Source organism: Balearica regulorum, chromosome 2 (genome assembly GCF_011004875.1).
Source record: "Balearica regulorum gibbericeps isolate bBalReg1 chromosome 2, bBalReg1.pri, whole genome shotgun sequence".
In the NCBI taxonomy this organism is placed as follows: Eukaryota; Metazoa; Chordata; class Aves; order Gruiformes; family Gruidae; genus Balearica; species Balearica regulorum.
The window spans coordinates 140,257,305-140,270,807 of NC_046185.1; the positions used below are offsets into that span (position 1 = coordinate 140,257,305).

Genomic DNA, 13,503 nt, shown 5'->3' on the forward strand with positions numbered 1-13,503 from the left:
ACCAGGACCCTGTGTGTTTGACAAGGCTGGTTGGGCTCTTAGGTTCAAGTCAACAAGCTGCAACAGAAAAATGTCATGGAAAACAGTGGCACCACTGGAGAAAATAAGAAGGATTCACCAGGTGGAAGAGCGTCTTTCTCGGACCACTAGGTAGGCAGAAATGCTCAAGTAAACCTCATTGCATCACTTGGTGATGTAATCCATGTGCCTCACAATTAAAATGTTTCAGCGGTGACTTAAAGGTAATCGAACTATATTAATTGTGAGTTTGCTTGTTATGTGATGTCTTTACATAATCTTAGTGTACAGTACTAAGAAAACAGAAATTAATTTACCCACACACAATATAATGATGCTTATTAGCTGTACTCACAACTACTTATGAATACAAACTATAGCGCATTAATGAATACTAAGGGAAAATACCGAAAGCCAAACAATTTGCAGTTATGGAAACATCTTATTTTACAGTGAGGTCATAACAATTCTACTATACGCTGCATAGTAGAAGGCAGTGTTATTCAACTGTCGTGCAATCACAAATTCATTTTATGGGGTTTTTGTCTGTTTATATCCGGTTCCTGTTGTCTACCCCCACAGTACCAATATATCTCCCAATGTTTTATGAGCCCATCTCCCAGAGAAAACTGATTTCTAGACTTACATCCACAGATCTTAGCCTCTCCTCTTGTATTGGGTCTGGCTGAGCTGGAGATAATTTTCCCCACAGCAGCCCCCATAGCACTGTGCTGTGCATTGGTAGCCAGCCATTGGTAACACACCGGGGTTTTGGCTGCTCCTGAGCCATGCTGGCACACATCAAGGCTGTCCTCTTCAACATTTCCCCTCACCAGTAGGCTGGGGGTGGGCAAGATCTTGGGAGGGGACACAGCCAGGACAGCTGACCCAAACTGACCAAAGGGATATTCCATGCCATGAGGCATCTGCTCAGTAATAAAGGCTGAGAAAGGAGGAGGAAGGAGGGACATTTGTTATTTACATTTGTCTTCCAGAGCAATCACTACACATACCGAAGCCCTGCTTCCTGGGAAGTGGCCAGACATCACCTGCTGATGGGAAGTAGAAAATAAATATTTGGTTTTTCCTTGGTTTCCACGTGCAACCTTTGCTTTTGTTTTATTAAATTTCCTTTATCTTGACCCACAAGTTTTTTTCCATCTTATTTTCTCTCCCCCCATTCTGCTGAGGAGGGCAGTGATAGAGCAGCTTGGTGGGCACCTGGTGTCCAGCCAGGGTCAACCCACCACACGTCTTTGGGGAGAGGCCCTCTGAAAGTGCCTGTCTCAATACCAGAGTGAGATCATGTACCACCAGAGCGCCAGTTGCATCAGGGCTAGATGTTTCACCCCAGAGTTTTAGGTTGTTGCTCTGACTGAACTCGTTCATACAAAGGTTGAACTTATCACCTGCTGTCATGCCATTAGTGTTATTGTTTGTCTTTTTCTCTCTGCTGCTCTATTACCTTGCAAGCTACTAATTATAGACACCTCTCCTTCTGTGAGTCCCAATCTACAAGGAGTTTCTTACTGAAGACAGTCCTGTTTTTATGGGGCTTCTTGTGCTTCACCAGAATAAAAACTTCCTGTCCCAGTATGGGGGAGAAGTGCATGAAGATTTGTTTCAAAATTTATTCAGACCTCTAAGTTTGTAATGCAAGTCCCACAGACTGTAAATTAGGCCTTTCAATGTAAGGGTTTCTTTTATTATTTTTAAAGGCAGTTGAACTTGCTGCTTTGAAAAATCGTTAAAAATAAATCTTCTGAAAGACTCAAGCTGATGCTTGGTCAGTGTCTAATGATCTGGAAAATTGCTGGTTCAGACCCACTCCCTCCATGCATATTGGTGAAACAGATGCTGGCCAGGCTGGTGAAAGGAAGGCAATACGCTCGTTCATAGCAGAGAGAAAGGATCTCCAAGTGCACTTTGGACTTCTTTGGTGTGAAATACACCAGTGTGTTGTCACACTTCCTGTGGCACGTACAAACAGGGTCACAGGTCTCCCAAGTTATTTCATTATGCTCATATTCAAACTATATAACACATTGGATTGAAGGGATTGCTTTTCACTCCTAATTCTTAAAAATTGCACAATGATGGAGGTTCTTCCCTAGTTTTGCTTTTTCACTGGATTTGCTCACACAGAGCTGATACCTCAGGAGAGGCGGGGGGTGGGGGGAAAGAGCTGAATCTGTGGCAATGACACTAGCAAAATCTGCACCTGATTTGAAGTAAGCAAGTATGAGACAGGAAAAGTGAAAGCAGGCTCATACATACGACTGAGATTCAGGATATGCTGGGTTTACTTTCAGTTTAACCACAAAATTCGTACCTGACGAGGTACTTTTTCTCATCATCTTTTTCCCCATTTATGCAAGATATTAATACTATTAATTCTTCCATATAAGAAGAAACAACAAAAGACTGTTTCAGAAACAAGACTAATGAATACCAAGGAATCACCTGATATTAAAATAAATTAGGATGACAGAGTTGGGAGGACTGCTTCCAGCAAGAACCAAAATTACGCATCAGTACTCCAGTCATACTCAAGGGAGGTACCTAAGGATGGGCTGCAATCCATCCCTATTCAGATGTAAATGCATGTTTTACATCAAGCACAGATTTTAGTCCCACTTAATTCAGTGGGTCTGAATGAGATCTTGCACTTAGAAATTGGTAGTTTCCAGTGATTGATATCCAGTGCTTACTGATATCAGCTTAAGCAGGTGCAATCAATGATCCTAATATATAGCAGCCTCCTGTCCATGTCTGTAAATCTTGCCTGGAGCCATCTCAAACGTAGCTGTTTATTAAAGAAGAAGATAATATTGTTCCTCATGATGGCATAAAGCACCATTTCCCATGGAAAACTCGAGTGGAAGAGGCTGGGTGCAGGAACAACAACAAAATACCAGAAAGATTTTGTAACTAAGACTCACAATATTTCAAAGATTTTTTTATTAAGCCTTTTTTCTTGTTGTTTTAAGTCCATTATATAGGGCTGTCTGGCAGTAGAAAACATAATACTCTTCTGCTTGTAAAGTATCAAAGTGCATTAGGTTAAAAGGATGTGTTCCGTTTTCAATAGCTACCATTTGTTTAGAAATTGGATAAAGAAATCATTTTAATATCTCTTCTTTACTCAAGAGTAACCTCTCATAAAGGGTCTATTATTTATTCCTTCAGACTTTATTAAATATACAGCATAGCTTGCATCCTGCAGGATACTTACTTCAGCTCATGATTAGCGAGAAATGCAATTATCTTAAAAAAAAATTGATACATATATACATTTTTGGAGGACATAACCATTGTCATTGTGCTGGAAAACAGAATTAATTTCAGGTTCTTCAAAACAGAACTGCCCAGAGATAATCACCTGAAAAACTGATGGCAGCTTGACTTCGCTTACTGACTTTAAGCAAGTAAACAACTGTAGCTAAAAGTTTCTGTTTAAGTACACCTTTGGGCGCTGGGCATGAATGGTCACATTGCAAGGGCTTTGGTATTTTGGGCTTCTTATTCCTGTTTTATTAAAGAAAATAAAAAAACAAGACTGAAAAAAATCTGGGTCAAACTGTGATTCAGTGGATGTCTGTCTTCAGCAAAACTGAGTAAGGATTTTTAGATATTGCTTATATGATCGATATTTAAGACTGCAGGTAGTTGGCACATCTCTCTAGATCAGAGCAAGGCTGTTCTTGAGCGGCTGCATTCTGGTATCTGATGCCTGACTCTGCACACCCATTTTCCAAAGATCATTACATGCCTCCAAATGTTACAAGTAGTTTCCTCACTGGGATAAGTTTTTCACTCTTATGCCAGTGATAAATTTCCTGAAATACCTGTTCCTGTAAAACTCCAATTTAGTGAAGTCATTTATCAATGGCAGACGAGGTCCCCCTGTATCAGACTTGCTATGAGCAAGTTCCACTCTGTATATTTATCTCGCAGCTTTATTTCATGTTATTGATTTTAGAGTAACCGTAACCATTTCATCCAGACCAATGTACGTCATGGTACCTCTCACCTCATTGTCTCTGCATCAGTCTGAATGCTCAGCAGACTCGTCCCTTCCTCTCATTTATATACTCGGCCATAAAATCCAGCATGGCAAGCCCAGAGCCTTGATGTGTTTGGTCCATGAGAGAAAGAGGCACACCAGAGGTGATAAAAGGACTCTGCAGACAACACATGTGAGCCAGTCCGATCCTGGTTTCCTCCTGACCAGCAGACGGGAGAAGTGTGCCAGGAGCATGAATTGCACACTCCTCTCAGGACACCTCTGGTCACTGCAGATGACCATGTAAGTATGTACTTTATACATGAGAGAAAAACTACACATTTGAATGCCATGGTTTTTGTTATCTGATAGAGTAATCTTTTTGCAAATGTGAGGCGTGACAATCATAGAAGAGAATCATACAATCATTTAGGTTGGAAAAGACCTTTAAGATCATCGAGTCTAACCACATACATTGTCAAGTCCACCACTAAACCATAGAATCCTACAATCATAGAACAGTTTGGGTTGGATGGGACCTCAAAGATCATCTAGTTCCAACCCCCCCTGCCATGGGCAGGGACATCCTCCACTAGACCAGGTTGCCCAAAGCCCCATCCAACCTGGCCTTCCAGGGATAGGGCATCCACAGCTTCTTTGGGCAACCTCTTCCAGTGCTTCACCACCCTCATCATGAAGAATTTCTTCCTAATATCTAATCTGAATCTACCCTCCTTCAGCTTAAAGCCATTACCCCTTGTCCTATCACTACACACCCTTGTCAACAGTCCCTCTCCAGCTTTCCTGTAGGCCCCCTCTAGGTACTGGAAGGCTGCTATAAGGTGTCCCCAGAGCCTTCTCTTCTCCAGGCTGAACAACCCCAACTCTCTCAGCCTGTAAACTATGTCCCTAAGCACTATGTCTACATGTCTTCTAAATACCTCCAGGGATGGTGACTCAACCACTTCCCTGGGCAGCCTGTTCCAATGATTGATAACCCTTTCAGTGAAGAAATTTTAGAAGAAATCTAAATCTCCTCTGGTGCAACTTGAGGCCGTTTCCTCTCATCCTATCGCTTGCTGCTTGGGAGAAGAGACCAACACCAACCTCACTACAACCTTCTTTGAGGTAGTTGTAGAGAGCGGTAAGTTCTCGCCTCAGCTTCCTTTTCTCCAGAGTAAATAACCCCAGTTCCCTCAGCTGCTCCTCATAAGACTTGTGCTCTAGACCCTTCACCAGCTTCATTGCTCTTCTTTGGACATGGAATTAAGCTATCCAGCCAAAACTGATTGGTTTAGCTTATTAATCCTCATGTAATCTATTAGCTAGCACCTGTAGATTTATTTCTAATTGTCCTTAAGTCAACATTTATATCTGCAATGCTAGTGTCCCTGTGTGGTGTTAAATTACCTGTGAAATATTATTTTATAGATTCTGATAAAAATAATGCAATTGGTTAATGAAATTAAGTAAATTGCATTTGTTTTTATGAATTGATAACACAACCCATTAAAAATCTCATCTCAGCACGGACACACACTACCTGCTGCATGAGTATATCTACTGGGGTTAACCAGACAAATTTCTATAATGTTGCCCCTTGCTATTGCCTTGTGTCTCTTGAATAAGTTAGAACAGACTTCCCATAAAAAATGATACTTAAAATCAGACATTAGCTTGCAGACTTTTACCCCGTCTGTCATTACCAGAAACAGACAAGTTTGATAAAGCTTGTTAAACATCCCCAGTATGTCCTGTACAAGTTTTAGAACACTGACTGAAATGCAAAAAAAAAAACAAAACCAAGCAAGTTTTGGGTAATCTAATATGCAGATATTTTGTTTGACCCAAAAATGAAGTGGCCTGTTTAATTCTCGGGAAGGATTACCTTAAAAATTTTAAGTTAAATTAATTATGAAATGAGTATGTTTTATTTATCTATAAAGCCACCAAAATTAATTAGACAAAGAAAACTTCAAATAGTTGTTCCTTCAAAGGAGCTGCTGTGCAAGTAAACCATCAGAACAGTAGATGAAATCTTTTTCCTATGAGAAATTCAAATAGCACTGGGCATTATTTTGTCTCTTCCACACTCCTTTATTTTCTCATGTGTATGTTCAAAACATAGACATCAGTTCAGTTCAGAATGAAAATCAATTTGCAGACCAAAGCTAACTACAAGACATGAACAGCTGCGGTGCACCGAGGAAAGTCTGTGCACCAGTGGGAATATAAATGACTTTCAGCAGCGAAAGCTCCAGTGGCCAAGGGCTCCCCCCTTCCCCTCCCGGGCACCGCGCAGAGGAACCGGCTGAGCCGCAGAAGCGGTGGTGGAGTGAGCTTGGAGATGGGACTTCTTCCTTCTTCCCTCAAAGGCTTAAGCCCAGCTCTGGGCACCCGTGCCGGTCCTCCCAGCAGCTTAGCTGGCACCTCTTCAGTCCTGGGATTCGGCCGCCCCTCAGCACTTCTCCGTGAGAGTTAAACTTCAAGGTTGACTTTATAAGGGGTAAGCAAATGATGCAAGACTAGAGGAGGGGATGGCAGTGCAGGTATTTCAGAATTTTTTTCTAAGCCCTTTCTGAGGTTTACAGCTGGTGAAGCTATAAAGGGCCATGCAGAGAGCCACGACATTTCCCAGCTCTTGTTTCCAGAGCTTCTGTTCCACTGTCTCAAATGATCAGTAAAACTTTGGGTAAAAAGCAGTGCAAGACTCATAAGGGCGTATACTGATGGATATTGAAGGGCTATAGAAAGCACAAATATGACACCTACTTAACTAGCAGATTTCCAGAATTTCTGAGGCATAGGTGCAAATTGAAGTGTTACGAGAGCTGGCGTGCTCCAGAGCTGCTCTTGGACCAAGCACGAGCAAACACAGTACTTTCAGCCATGAAAAACTAGTACACTTATAAGAAACTGATTAACAAGGCATGCTGTGCACATTCATCTGCTTGAACAAACTCATCTGAGTAGTAAAGTAATCAATAATTCCACGGTTTTATACATCTCAGTATCCTACCAATGCTGGGTTCCCCGTGGAGCAAGCCGGCCCACCCCACCTGACAAATACTGGTACATAGTGGTCTAGAGCAGCAGTGAGAATACTTCCTGAAAGAAAAGAAGCTGCAATTAATCACTATGATGAATAGCCTCAGGCAACAGCTCATCCTGTGAAGGACAGTTTTAAAAATGTTTTTCTTTTCTGTCAATGAAACATTGTCCTGTCAGAAAGCGCTGATGAATGAGTTATGCTGGGTATGACCCATCTCTGCAGCAAGATGAATCTGCCTTTTCCCAGGGAACACAACGTGAGGCTTAGCAAGCCGATCTGTGAACCAGGTCACTTCTGAAGCACTTTGATCCAGACAAGCACACAGAGCAGCCTCCGGCTGGCATGGCTTCAGAAGAGCCAAGCCACCAGCTCCCTGTGCAGTGTGCTGCAAGAGTCATCAGAATCATCAGGTGCCACAAAAATGTGTTCATATAAGAAAAAAACATCAGGAACTTGTGGCTGTAAAACAAAGCAAAGGGCTATAAACTTGTTTCTAAATGAGCTAATCAATACAAAATCAGGATCATGTTTTCCAAGGTCATGACGAGGTTTCACAATAGAAATTATGTCAGATCCGCATTCCTCATTTTAAGCAGAGCTGATATCTGGCTACCGGGGACATATTCAGAATACATATGCCATTGTCATACATTTCATGAGTAAAACAGATTTTGAAAAGTAGACCAAAATGGGAAAAACACAACGCTTTTAAAGACTGGGGTATGTTTTTTACAGATTGGGTGCCATCAAACTCACAGCAAGAAAAACAGGATGAAACATATTCTGTTTATGTTATGTTGCAAAGATGGCTGCACATTTGGAGAACCTTCTCTGTCTAATCTGATCTAGACAGGACCCTAAAAAACCATTATGGGGTGGGGTAATTATTCTCATGTGTCTGAGAAAGTAAAGCTTAGAAAGAAATCACTGGAGATCGCTAGGAAACGGGAAAGGACGGGGCCTGTGTCTGTCTCAGGCCAGCAGTATTGGGCAAGTCCTTGGTTATCAATCAATACCTGCACCCTACCTAACTCTGTGATCAGCACTCAGTCAGCACCAACTTTAGGTACAATTTCACAGTGCAAGGTCCTTTTCTGTTTCTTTCATAACTCAACAAAATGTTAACATTTCATTAATGTTAGTCTGCATTTCACAGCAACATTTGTAATATTCATCCACTTCTCATGACAGTCCACACCGTGTTGTTTCTGGGTGTCCTGGTCAGGATCCTTGAGCTAAGAAGTCATAAGTATTTTCCATGCCTGGAAAGATGAAGTTTGGAGAACTTGGCATCCTTCACACTGCATCTTCGGCAGAGGAGAAGGAGCTAAGACCACCCACCCGCCCCCATGCACCTACCCCAGCACCATCCACACGGCTTCCATCCAGCACATCCTACCGGCAAGGTGGCATCCACAGTGGCATGCCTAAAATTCACTGGATAAAGTAGAAAATATCCAGCCCGTCTTTTCTAGCAAAGCAGCAGAATTTTTAGATGTATTTCAAAATTACTATTTTCTCCTTTTTAGGCACTTTGTCCAGAAAGAATCAGATTTACAGTGGTAGCTAATTGCACCTTCATAATAACCTCATAAAAATCATTTTATGGTTCAGTAACTAGCAAAGATGTAAGGGATTTGCATGTAAATTTGGACTCTTAAAGGGTTAGAATTACTAGGGATATTTAAAAGGTACTATGGGGTGAGCTGCTTTTGTAACACTGACAAGATGCTAACGATCAAAGGTAATTAGAAATATCTTCAAATTTTGCTGCTAAAAGGAGCATTCCTCATATGTTTTCACCAGCAAAAGAAGACAGGCTTGGAACCCCAAGCGTCCTGCACCGACGGAGCTCACCTGGCCGGCTGAGCAGGGCTGAGCACTCCAGCCCGGCTGCTCGCTGCTGCGGGGGGAGCCGTGCAGCACCCAGGGGAGCTGTGAGCAGGAGCGACGGCAAGGGCAGAGATGTTCGTGACTTCCGTGTGATTAATGCAAGCCATGCCTGCAAAGGCACATGGCAAACCCTGACCCGCATTAATCACATTAAGAAGGGGGAGTATTTGGCCTGTCACCATGATTAGGCTGTGTCAGAAGGAAACTTTTTCCACGTTTGCAATTATTAATATTTGCTGAAATGCTTTAAAGCATTATTTAATTAAACTTCTTTTGACTACGAATAAGGTCCTCTCTCTCTTGCTCTTTTCACCCAATTGTCTGTATCATGCTGACAAGGGTGCTTTTGTCCCACCAGTCTTTGTGAGGCTTGGTGGGGGTTTTTTGCTACTTATGGAATTTTTAGCATTTTTCGATGAAACTGAATTCTGAGCCTTTCTAGTCTCTGGATTGTTTCACTCTGCCGTACAAACGGTAGGTAACAATGGCATGCAAGGGATCTTTCACAGCGTCTGCCTTCTCGGGGGGGAACTGATGGCTGGCCAGAAAACAAGAATTCTTTTTAAAAAAAAAAATCACACATGATCTGGTTCCATGGAGAAAAGACAGAGATTTTTTCTGGAAAGAAAAAAAAAAAAAAAAGACGACATATCAGGGACAAGCCAGTGAAGATTAAGATATGCAGCATCAGCAGGAGTTTGAATCTGGGTCTGCTGCATTTCAGTCCTCAGGTCTCCAGCTCTCGCCCTCCCTCCCTCTGGCCCCACCAAAATTAAAGCAAAATATTTTATCTAAAGGGATGTCCTTCTGCAGGGATCTTTATCTTCAGCCAATCTATATTTTGTGATGGAAAAATGTTTCATACACCAAACCTTCAGTTAATTGTAATATTTCTAGGAAACAGAGTTTTTTAGATCCAAAACTGTTCTGAATGAAGCTGGAGACTTTGCTTCCAAAGAAGATTTTCTTTAATTATTTTTTTTTAATTTCAGCACTGATCCATTAACTTATCAGGGATAATGGAGAGCATGTTGCTTCTTGTGTTACAGTGCTAATGTATAGCATTTGTCAGATTTGGTAATTTTCTGTTTACAGGAAGCCAACATTTACCAGTCATTAGTCTTTATCCTTTTCATCCTTTTGCAGCAAGGAGTGATCTGTATTTTCTCCAGTGGAGTCATTGAGATTTGTAAGCCTTGGATCTGATATTATTCACAATGGGAACACTCTCTCAAATTAACTTATTGGAGAAAAATGTAAATCAATTATGTTTACAGCTCTCAACAAACAGAATTAAAATCTTCCACCAGTCTGCCTCGAGTTGCTAATCATTTGTGCGATTAACCCAGTGTCTGGGATTTGCAAGAGAGCATGAGATTAATTGGTTTCTCTTCATTATCTGACATTGTTCAGTTATTCCTGAGGTGTCTTTAAAAAACCACCCCCCCCTTACAATCATTGTCCATTGAGCAATGGATAACACCCACTGCCACACCTCAGGACCGTCGCGCAGTGTATATGCAAGTCGGAAGGTCACGCTCCAGAGACAACAAATGAAGCAAAATCAATCCCAGGCCAAGAAGAAACGTATGACCAGCGGGCTCAGGCCAGCCTGCTCATGAAGACGTGTGAGAGAAGGAAAGAGCATTCAGAGTATGACATATATAAATGCAGTTCTTGGAAATAATGAGCAACAGCGGAAACGGTGAAGCTCAAAGCGCCGCTCACCTCCCCACCTCAGCATTTTGATATTGTCCTCTGCAGTATCCATGTCCCATCGATTCGACTGCGTTTGGACTGCTACAGTGAGGAGGTTTTGATGATCCCCAGGGTCTCTCTGCTTTTGCAGTTGTGTTAAAAGAGAATCCCTAACCCATATGTGTGATTTGGTTCCCAGCTATGAAGAGCCCTCTGGGGACAGAGAGGCCTGCCCCATGCCCCCCCCCCAGGTTCTGACAGCCATGGGGGTCACATCCACCCCTCTCCTGTGGACAGCAGGGAGGTCTCTGGGCATGTCTGAAGGACAGTATGTGGGGCTTTGCCAGGATACCAGGTCTGGAGTTCTTTACTTTCCTGTACAGTGATTATCACCATTTTTAACACTCTCACCATTTTTGTCCTCCCAGTACTGATATGAAGCAGAAGACAGCAGCTGCCCCATCATACATATGGGAGACTGAGGCAGAGCCCAAAGTCAAAGCGCAAAGGCTCCCTAGGTAACCAGCTTCCACAGAAGTGCATTCTTTCCGGAGAATTCAGTGTGCCGGTAGCATCCAAGAGCCCAGATATCTTTTTTGAGATGCAATGGCTGGGCTAACCCTGCATGAGAAGTCAGCCCGAGCCGTCGGGCAGGCTGCGTTCGCTCCACTGCAGGAGGAGTTCAACCAACCAGGAGCAAAGGGACCAGCCCTTCACCCAGAGAAGAGATGAGCGTCCACCTCTGCAAGAGCCCCGTGCATCCCACTCTGCGTACGCACAGGCTGCCACGGGACGCGTGCTGCAAGCCCCTGCGCCAAAATGCAGTTGCATGCAGCAGGAGCGTGTTGTTCTTAGAAAGAGCATGCCATGCTGTTCTCAGCAGCCTTCATCCACCTCTGAATTTCAACAGCCCAGATCCTTCACAGCCTTATGTAAATCTCTGCTCATTCTAGAGTGTGACAAAATACATACCTTACACACAGCCTGCACTGATATCTATAAATCCAGCATTTACCGACTTGGCACACTGATAAAATACCACATTATTTATTCCAACCTTACCATCAGAAAGTTAGAATTACAGTAAATGGAATCTTTTCTATCCTGTTTTAAAAGGTCTAATTATTTTATTACTCAATGTACGTACATGCAGATAAGTAATAATTATTCTGAGTATTATGCTGCATAACACAGCCAGTTAATGCTCAGAGATAACAGCACAGAGACAGCTCATTATATCAATTTGTACAAAAATAACAGAATTATTTTCTTCTGAAACAAACTTGGTCTGGTTTGATAATAGCAAGTTTCAATCACTTCCCTATTTGCTAAAAGATTAAACTATGTGCAGCCAGTATAGTGATTATTATTTCAACGATGAATCACCATGTGCTTTTATACTGGATTCAAAGAGGAATTAGCTATCCAAAGGATTCAAAGACAAATTTGTGTAAGGCAACACTTAAAGAAGGATGACCCTGAAATTATTGCACATCTGTTTATAAACAGCCTTATTACAGGAAATGTCACTTATGAGTTCATGTTGCTAACAGCTGAGAAAACTCAGATGAGCGTGGAGAGGAGGAAATGATGATGTTTTCCAGTATCTCAGAACTATTCAAGTTCAAGGTGCAGAAAACCAGTTCGGGCATGGAGCATGTTTCGTTTCACCAAGGCTGAACTTACACCCTGAAGCAGGAAAACTGCGACACAGGAGGTGTCTTTCCCACAAAAACAAGACAGCGGTGGCTTTCCTGCAAAAACAAGACAGCTTTACTCCCTGCTAACCCAGCTGCCCAGAGTACCCCATGCTCCCTGGTGGCTCTAGCAGCGTGCTGCCCTCCATGTGCATACGGAAGGGAAGTCCCGTGACAAACACATGTTTTGTTTTTCCAGCCCTTTTTTCTTTCATCTCCCCTAACCCAAAGCTCGCTTCATTCAGCTCCTCCTTACCTAATCCCTTATTCCACTTTTGCCCTGAAGCAAAAGCTGCTGTTAAAGCCAGGCCAGCCGATGCCGGCTGCTGTGAATTAACGGCAAATTGGAAAGCGTGCAGGAGGCTCACGGCTCCCGACTCCGGGAGGTGCTCATTCGGTTCCTGCTGTACCATCCCATACCATGTGCTGCATTACCAATACTTAGACCTTCCTACCAAACTCCCAAACCCCAACCTCACCTGCCAGCCCCTCACCTAAAATCCCCACTGAGAGATCCCCACAGACAGAGCTGGGCTCACCCGTCCCCTCCAGGTGATCGTTTGTTTCTAACCTGGACGATGAGACCAGCTAAACTTAGCCATTTGAGACTTTTTACAAGTACCTGATTTATTTTCAGTTTGCATAAAAATATTTCAAAAAAAACCCTCCAAATGCAGCAAATCTACCTGTGGGAAGAGCTTGGTCTGCTTCCAACTGAGCACTGAGGAGCACAAACATCCTTGGCTCCCTGGGGCAGTTTTGACCGGAGGATCTCCAACCACAGCATCCCCGCAAGGATCCCCGGGATCCGTCTCCGAAAGGGAGGCAGCTCACCCCACACCTCACAGACCGACATGGGGCGTAGCTGGGGCTGCAGCCAGCATCTCCCCCAAAGCTAGCTCTGCCCCAGAGCAGGGCACGGCTGGGCTGAGCAGCAAGGGGGAGACCGACCCACCGCCACCTCATTTTCTTGCGGGATCGGGGCTGTCAGGGCACATCATGCCAGGGACTTCAGCGTGACGACACACGTTCAAGGAAGTAAAATAAGGCGCAGAGGAAGAATTAAAATAAAATCTCCATGGAAAGGGAAGACTTTCTGTCTTGCATCCCTTGGAGTCCTGTTCTGCAGTGAAAAGAGA

General features: G+C 43.1%; 1 long non-coding RNA gene across 1 annotated transcript; it reads right to left on the reverse strand.

The window, feature by feature from the left end:
• Positions 1 to 5,737: 5,737 nt before the first annotated feature.
• LOC142600580 (uncharacterized) lies at positions 5,738 to 11,266 on the reverse strand. Its single transcript, XR_012834137.1, has 3 exons — positions 10,465 to 11,266; positions 8,436 to 9,587; positions 5,738 to 8,338 (listed from the first exon to the last, which is right to left on the reverse strand). It is a non-coding gene; the product is annotated as an uncharacterized LOC142600580 (long non-coding RNA).
• Between the last annotated feature and the right edge of the window lie 2,237 nt (positions 11,267 to 13,503).